Below are 8,901 nucleotides of genomic sequence, written 5' to 3'. Positions count from 1 at the left end.
CATTTATGTAGCAACTGTGCAAGTTTACTATTTGTCAATTTAACCTTAATCAAATTCTTTTTTGATCCTAAATACTCATGTGTAACACAACCTTGCTGCATATTTGAGACTAAAGACTTTGGGGGGTTTTGAAGTCATATTAAACACAATTAATATGAAATCACATCATATTTAATTACACAACCTTCCTAAGTTTGGGGGCGGTAAGAATTTATTTATTTAAGAATTTTGTTTTTAAAAATGTATCTCTTTTGCTCAATAAAGTTGCATTTATTTGGCAAAGTAAAAACTGTAATATTGTGAAATATTTTTACAATTTTAAATAGTTTTCCATATTTTTGATGAAATCCGAGAGCTTTCTGACCCTGCATAGACAGCAAGGGAATACTACATTCAAGGCCCAGAAACGTAGTAAGGACATCGTTACAATAGTCCATGTGACATCAGGGGTTCAACTGTAAAGTTATGAAGCTATGAGAATACTTTTTATGCAGAAAGAAAACAACAATAACAACTTTATTGAACAATTTCTTGAAGGATCAGAAAGCTCTCGTATTTCATCAGAAATATCTTAATTTGTGTTCTGAAGATGAACGAAGGTCTTATGGGTTTGGAACGACATGAGGGTGAGTAATAAATAACAGAATTTTCATTTTTGGGTGAACTAACCCTTAAATGTTTCTGAAGGAATTCTCTTATACTCACCCTGCTGCATTTATTTTATCAAAAAAAATACAGTAAAAACAGTAATATTGTGAAATATTATTACAACTTAGAATAACTGCTTTCTATTTGAATATATTGTACATTGTAATTTATTCCTGTGATGCGACAGCTGTATTTTCAGCATCATTACTCCAGTCGTCAGTGTCACATGATCTTCAGAAATCATTCTAATATGCTGAATTGCTGCTCAAGAAACATTTCTGATTATTATCAATGTTGAAAACGGTCGTGCTGCTTCATATTTTTGTGAAAACGGTGATTTACAAAAGAACAGTATTTACTGTGAATAGAAATCTTTTGTAACATCACAAATGTCCGGTTTTCTTTTTTTTTTTTACCCAAAAATTTGAATGGTACTGTGCCGCAATCACCTCTATTTTAGGTAAAAAGCTGTCTTCCAGGATGAACCTTTTCTCTGAAATAATACACAGTGTTACAGTTCAATAGATCTACTCCCTTACCTGTACTATCATTTACACAAATTACTTTTTAAGATGTTGAGAGCATTTTCACTGTGCCAAATTACAGACCTCTTTACCGCTTTAGGCACGACTAGCTGCCTGACACCATGTGGAACAGGAACATAATGTCCGGAAAACGAATAGGAACGATGTACGAACTGACCCCTAACAGCAGATGTTAAAGTCTGCAGACAATTGAGAGTAGATATGCTTCTGATCCCACATATCACGCGTGATGACCTTTCACTCACTATGTTCACCATTGTTGGAGAAGCTAAAAGCGGCTCAGCGCTGAGACAGTAAGCAGAGAGCACTGTATGACCGTGGCTCATTCCTCAGAGCTCTGGAGAACACATAAAGGAACGATGCTGGAATTTTCTGCAGGCAAATCTCTCCGCATCTGCTTGGTGACATGCTGTTTGCAATGTTTGTCTCACTATGGTTACTTGGCAAGTTTGTAGATGCAGTCACAGAAAAGCATGCGACAGATACACAGAGAGCGGCTGCAAACAATCCAGAACATTCCCTGGAACAATAGTGTCCCGAAGATAACCTAACAAGGAGATTATCAGCCCATTACAGCACAGCACACAGGCCAAATCTCAAACGTCAATGATTAATTAATAACTGTGGGTATCTTTGGGACATCTTTAAAAAGATAAGCAATTAGGAGGAGCTCAAGGTTAAAACTAGATCTGAGCATTCTACCTGTAATTTAGGCAAAGCACTTTATTGTCGGTTGTATCTGGTAATCAGGTAACTGCCAGAAACAGGCAATCAGTGGAACTGGACTGAATGCAATACTTCAAATTCTGATATAATACTTTATGGCACTAGTAGTAAAACCAAAAAGCCTCAAAAGGCAGCACTGCACACTGAAATGTCTCTACTTTGTTTTTTTCTCCTCCATAATTGTATGCAATTAATTCACCTCAAACATTTACACTACGAGAAAATCACTCTGACTAATGGTGTGTTCACCCCAGTCACTCGCTCTAGATTACTCGCAGGATGCTTTCCGTGTCACTCGCGCGAATAAAATCATAGCGTGATCAACCATGGTGGAGATAACCACAATCGCTGTTTTGTACCCGTTGTCAAAAAGTCCCAAATACGATGGAAAGCCAAAAGCCGATGTGTCTGGGTTCAGAGCACCATCCAGAGGAGGATGAGTAACGTTAGGATCCTGCATTAATGTGTGCTACATTTTACTACTGTATATATACACTGATATTACTATTATTTTTATTACTGATAGCAGCATCTCTGTAGCCATGCTAATAAAATACAACTACCACTACAACTGATTTTAATTGTTTTCTATGCTCCAGACCTAAATAATAACAGACGGCTACAATAATGCTCTCTTCCATTGTCTGATTCAACTGGACGTGTCAAGAAGCTCTTCGCTGATTGGCTTGCGTGAGAACGCGTCACGCGAATTTTCAGCTCGAGTTGAAATTATTATTTCTTGCGCGGAAGACGCGATTGAGGCGAATATCGAGTGTTCATGGCAAACGTGTCGCACATTTCGCGTCGCCCGACACAAATTCGTCTTTCCGTTGACTTTGTATGTAATCTACTCGCGATAAAGCGGGGCAAATATGAATTATTCATAAATAACCAGCAGGCCACACAAGTTTTGTCTTTGACATTGATATTATTGATTAAAGGGTTAGTTCACCCAAAAATGCCCATAAATTACTCACCCTCAAGTCATCCTAGGTGTATATGACTTTCTTTTTTCAGACGAATCCTGAATGTAATGATTTAATGATTAACCGTGAACCGGTCGAAAATCGATTTAAATATGTGACGATTCAAATTGGTTGAGATGCTAAACAAATCGCGATTCAATTAGGGGCAGGAGTTTATATGAATGTATGTCTGAGGGGAACTTACTGTCTTTAGAAAAGTTTAGATGGTATTTTAATTATTAGATTGTAATGTAATGTAATTTAGTTGCCTCTAATTTTAAATGGAAAGAGCACAGACAAAGACTTATTTTGTTTATATGAAGAGATTTCTTTTATTTGTGTCACTTATTTATTTGATTTGGGGCTTGTTTTAAAATTTCAATTTAGTTTTGTTACATTTACATTATATTTCAATTTTGGTATTTAGCAAACACTTTTATCCAAAGCGACTTACAAATGAGGACAATAGAAGCAATCAAAACCAACAAAAGAGCAATAATTTACAAGTGCTATATTATTATAGTGTTATATTTCAATTTCACAAAAAAATGTGCAGTATTTTGTCCAAGCAATAATAAAAGGACACATTTAATTTATAATTTGTCATAAATCTCATTGTAAAAAAAAAAAGTGAATCGAATCGAATCGTGAAATCAAAATCGTGAATCGAATCGAATCGTGAAATCAAAATCGTGAATCGAATCAAATCGAATCGTGAGTTGAGTGAATCGTTACATCCCTACTCACACAGCTCCGGGGGGTGAACAAAGGCCTCCTGTAGCATATCGATGCGTTTTTGTAAGAAAAATATCCATATTCAAAACTTAATAATCACTTTAATGTAGCTTGCGCCAACAGTTGTAATTTATGGGCTAATTTTCATTTTTGGGTGAACTAAACCTTTAAGAGTCTCCTACCCAGCTCTACAGAGAATGGACATTTTCAAATGGTTTATATTAAACGACTGGATGTTGACGCGTGAAGTAAAATGCCAGTCTAGCAGTGCGGTGGTCCCTGGCAACAATGAACGCAGCGCTCATCATTAAGATGGAAACAAGAGAAACTGCAAATTTAGCTATTCAGCTGCTGACAATGTTCTGAAGGGACCCGGAGAAAGAGCAGCAGAGGTAAGAGCGCAGATTAAGACAACAACTTCATTAAACCTACGTCTGTCTTTGCTCGTGACCTAAAAGACTAAGCGACATAGAGCTACAGCATAAATTGAGCAGAATTATAGGAAACAAATGCAGTCAGTGGCCACTTTCACACATCAAACTTGGTCAACTACAGTCAAATTGACTTTTCTGAAGATCAAGTTTTATGTTGTTTACATATCTATCTGGTGTTTTAATATGCTAAAGGATAAACCATGCGCAGATTCATCAGGCAACGCCACTGCTGTGAATTTTCTCCTTCACTGGTATCGGATCTGTGATATGGGGATATGATACCCAAGCGACTTAAGATTGGTTTTGTGGTCCAGGGTCACATATTTTGCGCATTTTCTAGAGGGACATCTATCACCGTTGCACTCGCATGTCGCACAAAGGAGCCGGATGTTTAGAAAGCCATGTAAAATTAATGCAAGTTTAACTTTGAAAAAAACATATCGAGACTTTATGGCGGGGTTTTCTCCCCATCCCACTGCATCTCATGTTTTTAAATGAAAAAATGTACTCTGTGTGATTGGCGTTCAGCCCTTTGTATTAAACTACGCATACATACATGATGCTGTTTTGTTTATAGTCGTTTAAGCAACTTAATTAATTATAATTGGTTTATAAACATTATTTTAAACATTATGCACTTTTTCCCCGGATAGTCGTGTTATATTACGCTTTGAATAAACGTACATTAGTCATATTTTGCTCGATGCGCCCTCTTGTGGCCTCAGAAGAGAAGCCAAATGCTTTTCTTCACCCTAACTGAAATTATGCATTTTAAATTAGAATATAATTTTAATTTTGATAATATTTATGTACAAAATTCAAATTTAGTTTTTCAGCCCTTTTGACAGCCCTACTGCAGAGGGACTCTAAATACATCGTATCTGCTGTTCAAACATACAGCGGCTTTCATCTTTAATAGACAACGTGCGCACATCAGCTCTAAAATAACTTTGTGACGTCAATAATGTGAAATGATCTTTAAACGCTGTGCCGCTTTCTTCATTTGCCTGGATGTCCAATCTGACAAAATATTTTGACTTCTGAGTGACAGGCATTCACACCGAATGCATTTTAGCTGTTAACCTTTTATCCCAGACAATTTGACAGTGCTGATTTAGCATTATTTCCAAAAATGTCTTGTTCATACATGATCTCCAAACTTAATTTACTAGTAATTTTCCAGAAAAGGTTGTATGAAAGTTTGTGTGAAAGCCCCTACTGGAGATGAGTTACCAAAACAAAACTAAAAATCACCAGTATAAACTGTAAGTGCTGCTTGCCATTGCTGACACAATGCTTGGGTGTTCTGTGTGGCTGGTACTAGAGCTTTACTATGTGGTTTGCCCAAGTAAAGTCAGAAGAGCCCATCTCTATGATATTCTGGTTCCTTCTTCATTGTAAGTCTGTGGGATTTTTATCGTCCAGTTTCCGGAGCATGAGCTGACAAAAACACAGAGAAAAGGTTTTGTATAGATTTGCTTAAAGCAAATGTTCGTCAATGGTATTTCGATTTAAATAAGCTTTCTCTTGTCTACATTTGCAAATATTGAGTGAAACTGACCAGAAAGACAAACGAGGTGCGCACACCACTGCGGATGATTATTATGCAACATACACTAAAAATACAATTTACAAAATGCAAATGCTTCTTCAGGATGACTGACAGTTTCTGTGGTTTATCCACTCTCAGAATTTTTTTTCCCGCTTCGGTCTATGAGCTGATTCTTCAGTTTCGAACGCCACCCCGAATAAAGCCATATCCTTCTCAAAACCAACAGGAAGCAAACTCAAAGCTTTCACTTTTGCTATCTGAAAACTCAAAGCAGCTCATCACATGACCGTGCTCATCACAGCAATAATCGCTCAGCTCAGTGTTCAAGATCTGATTTCAAGCATGATGATTCTGCTATTTTGCACAGTGAACTATAAGAGCACATTTATTACAACAGAGAACCGGCGTTACAAATGAAAGCAGTTACCCGTAATCTAGCTCACAACCCATATGGTGCTCCAACTGTTTTCATGACAGGCGTTTGGATGAATCTAAAGAGAGTCTGTCGCATAGAAAAGAGCCAAGCAGCAGCGCTGAAATCTCCTCAAGGACAGCTGGGTTTAGCTGTAATCTGAACAAGACACGTTCAGCAGGTTTTAAAGGCCTTATCGCCACATCCATGTGTACAGCAGCTAAAAACCCAAAGATGGCTACAAGTTATCCTAGTGCCCACTATTCTGTTTTGCGAAGCCTACGAGCAGCCCGTTGGTTTCACGCTGGTGTGAAAGCAAGGGTTTGTCTAGTCTTTCAGACATTCTGTCCGTGGCTCGTTGGGAGATCTGATGCGTTTGGTTTTGCTTGGCCCTGCTGGACTACAAATCAAGCGGCTATCACAACAATATAGCAACAGGAGGGACAACAGTCAATGACTTTGACTCCGATCACTCACATGCGCATGGAAAATGTATTTGACTAACAAGGACACCATCTAGCATTGTCTTTAATCACAGGATTTCTAAGGCTTCTCTATTATATTATCCTCATGCCTTTTCCAGTTTTTTGTTATAACTAGAAAAAGTTTTTCAAAAAAATCCAAGATAGTGTTCACACTCACAAGAGCCATTTCTAAGCTGGATACATTTACTGGATATACTACAAAAAGCAGACATTTCCATGGCCTTTTCAGGATTTTATGAATTTCCTTGAACTTTCTGATGTAGTAAAAAAAGGCACCACAACTGAAAGCTTTGTGCTGAAGGGCAAGCAAAGACAAACAGCAGGTGCTTACACAATGTACACAGTCTATTCCAGGGGTTTTTGAAGGAGTGCTAGGTGGTCTGTATAAATATTTAGAGAAAAATTTATTAAATAATTAAAAATAAGATTGGAATAGCCTACAAATTGATTCAAATAAACAGATAAATAATAAACCGGATACATTAACAGGAAATAAATATTCTTGAAATAGAAAACAATTAAGTAAACAAGTGACTAAATAATTCAATTATACATCTAACAGTACAGTGCAAAAATGAGTAAAAGAAAAACGAATAATTAACTTAAGTTAATTATTTAAAAATAAGTTAATAAAAAACTAAATATTTAATAAGTAATGAAATACAAAAGTTATATGTTAGCATTAAAAAAATCATTTGTTTATACAATTAAAATAAAACAAGGTCAAATCACTTAAATAATTCATCTATTATTAAACGGCACAATCCTCTCTTCAGCTGCTGTTCCAGAAACAGATCTAAGTTATGCAGGACTCAAGTTTCACTTCCCAAAACGAAACTGAAGCTATTTTAGGAACTAAGAGCACTGGGTTTTATTTCAGAATACATGTTTAATACCTCACAACCTATAAGGCATGAATATGTATTTCTATAGACAGGATGTGGTTCTGACATTCAACAATTTCACTCGACTTACAGAAGCATCTTACCCTTTCTAGAGGAAAAATGAATACAAATACAGTCGCGAATCAAGGAAATCTACTAAAAACTTATGCATCTTTGTTTGTGACCAAAGTACATCAAACACTCAAAAACAAACCGCATTTATGATTCTCACTATCAGTGTTGGGGGTAACGCATTACAAGTAGCGCGAGTTACGTAATCAGATTACTTTTTTCAAGTAACTAGTAAAGTAACGCATTACTTTTTAATTTACAAGAGAATATCTGAGTTACTTTTTCAAATAAGTAACGCAAGTAACTTTTTTTTTTTCCAATTTATTGACTGACAGCTCTCCTGTCGCCATGTTGAGAGAAATCAGAAGATGTTACTGTAGTTCTAAAATAAATATGAATATGCGTTAATTCATCTCACTCACAAAAACAAACAACACACAGATTCAGTATTCCTCAAAATGAATAAAAATAATGCAACTCAGAATATGACGCAAACCTGCAATAATTAAATGTTAAACAACACAAATATGCTTTATGTATTTAATCCCATTCTATTAACCAAAGTCTTCGATGATCCAGTTCAACACTAATAAGCACAAATTACTCTAGACAAACATTTGTGTCTTTGTTTATTGCTGAAGTGTGTTGAAATGTCTTCTGCATTCTACTGTACAGACGTAAATTTACTTTACCTTCAGCCTGAGGCTTATTCATTTCACTTTTGGTGTGAAAAGGCTTTTATATTTGCCAAAAATAGAACTTTTTTTATTTTAAAAACAAACAAGCAAGCCCTGTCCAGATTTAAAAAGTAACGCAAAAGTAACGTAACGCATTACTTTCCATTAAAAGTAACTACGTACCGTAATTCGTTACATTTTTTATGGAGTAACGCAATATTGTAATGCATTACTTTTAAAAGTAACTTTCCCCAACACTGCTCACTATTATAAAACCGACCGTCTTTCTGCGCTCTCCTGTTAGCCTCGTAGCTTAGCACTGTCAACATCTACTCCTGCTGTCAAGGCACAAAACTGCGTTAAAACCACTATACACGCATTTTATCCTCATTACATGAAGGCACAAATTAACTTAGTATGTAAAGTGTGAAATACAAACATCATACCACAACAAAATAAAGCGGAAATCGATAACTTGATGCAAAAATACAGGATGAATGGCTGTGAGACGATCCCTCAGCTGGCTAACGCGACTGCTAGCATCCGCTAAAGTCGCTCCATCGAAAGCACCCGCACTTACCGGGTCAAACCAGACGATAAACGACAGCCAACCGAATAATTCCAGCAGTCCTTGGTTCAAAGGAGGCGATATGTTTAGTTATGATGACAGAGACTAGCTAGCTGCAGTCATGGCCAGTTTTAATGCGAGTAGTTGATTCTGAGGAACGGAGACTGTGTTAAGTTACACACCCACAGCTGAGACACA

At 36.6% G+C, this 8,901-nt stretch overlaps 1 protein-coding gene across 3 annotated transcripts in view; it reads right to left on the bottom strand.

The window, feature by feature from the left end:
- Positions 1 to 8,901, bottom strand: part of LOC107567475 (protein FAM13B-like) — a 55,425-nt gene extending 46,524 nt beyond the window's left edge. For all 3 annotated transcript variants that reach the window (XM_016253167.1, XM_016253169.1, XM_016253168.1), the window contains exon 1: positions 8,716 to 8,901. The gene's annotated coding sequence lies outside the window, so the exon portion shown is untranslated. The remainder of the gene's footprint in view (positions 1 to 8,715) is intronic.

The sequence above is a fragment of the Sinocyclocheilus grahami genome, unplaced genomic scaffold (assembly GCF_001515645.1).
Source record: "Sinocyclocheilus grahami isolate Dianchi unplaced genomic scaffold, SAMN03320097.WGS_v1.1 scaffold1162.1, whole genome shotgun sequence".
NCBI classification, from domain to species: Eukaryota; Metazoa; Chordata; class Actinopteri; order Cypriniformes; family Cyprinidae; genus Sinocyclocheilus; species Sinocyclocheilus grahami.
The sequence above is the reverse complement of the archived record's forward strand: the minus strand, read 5'-3'. Positions and strand labels throughout refer to the sequence as shown.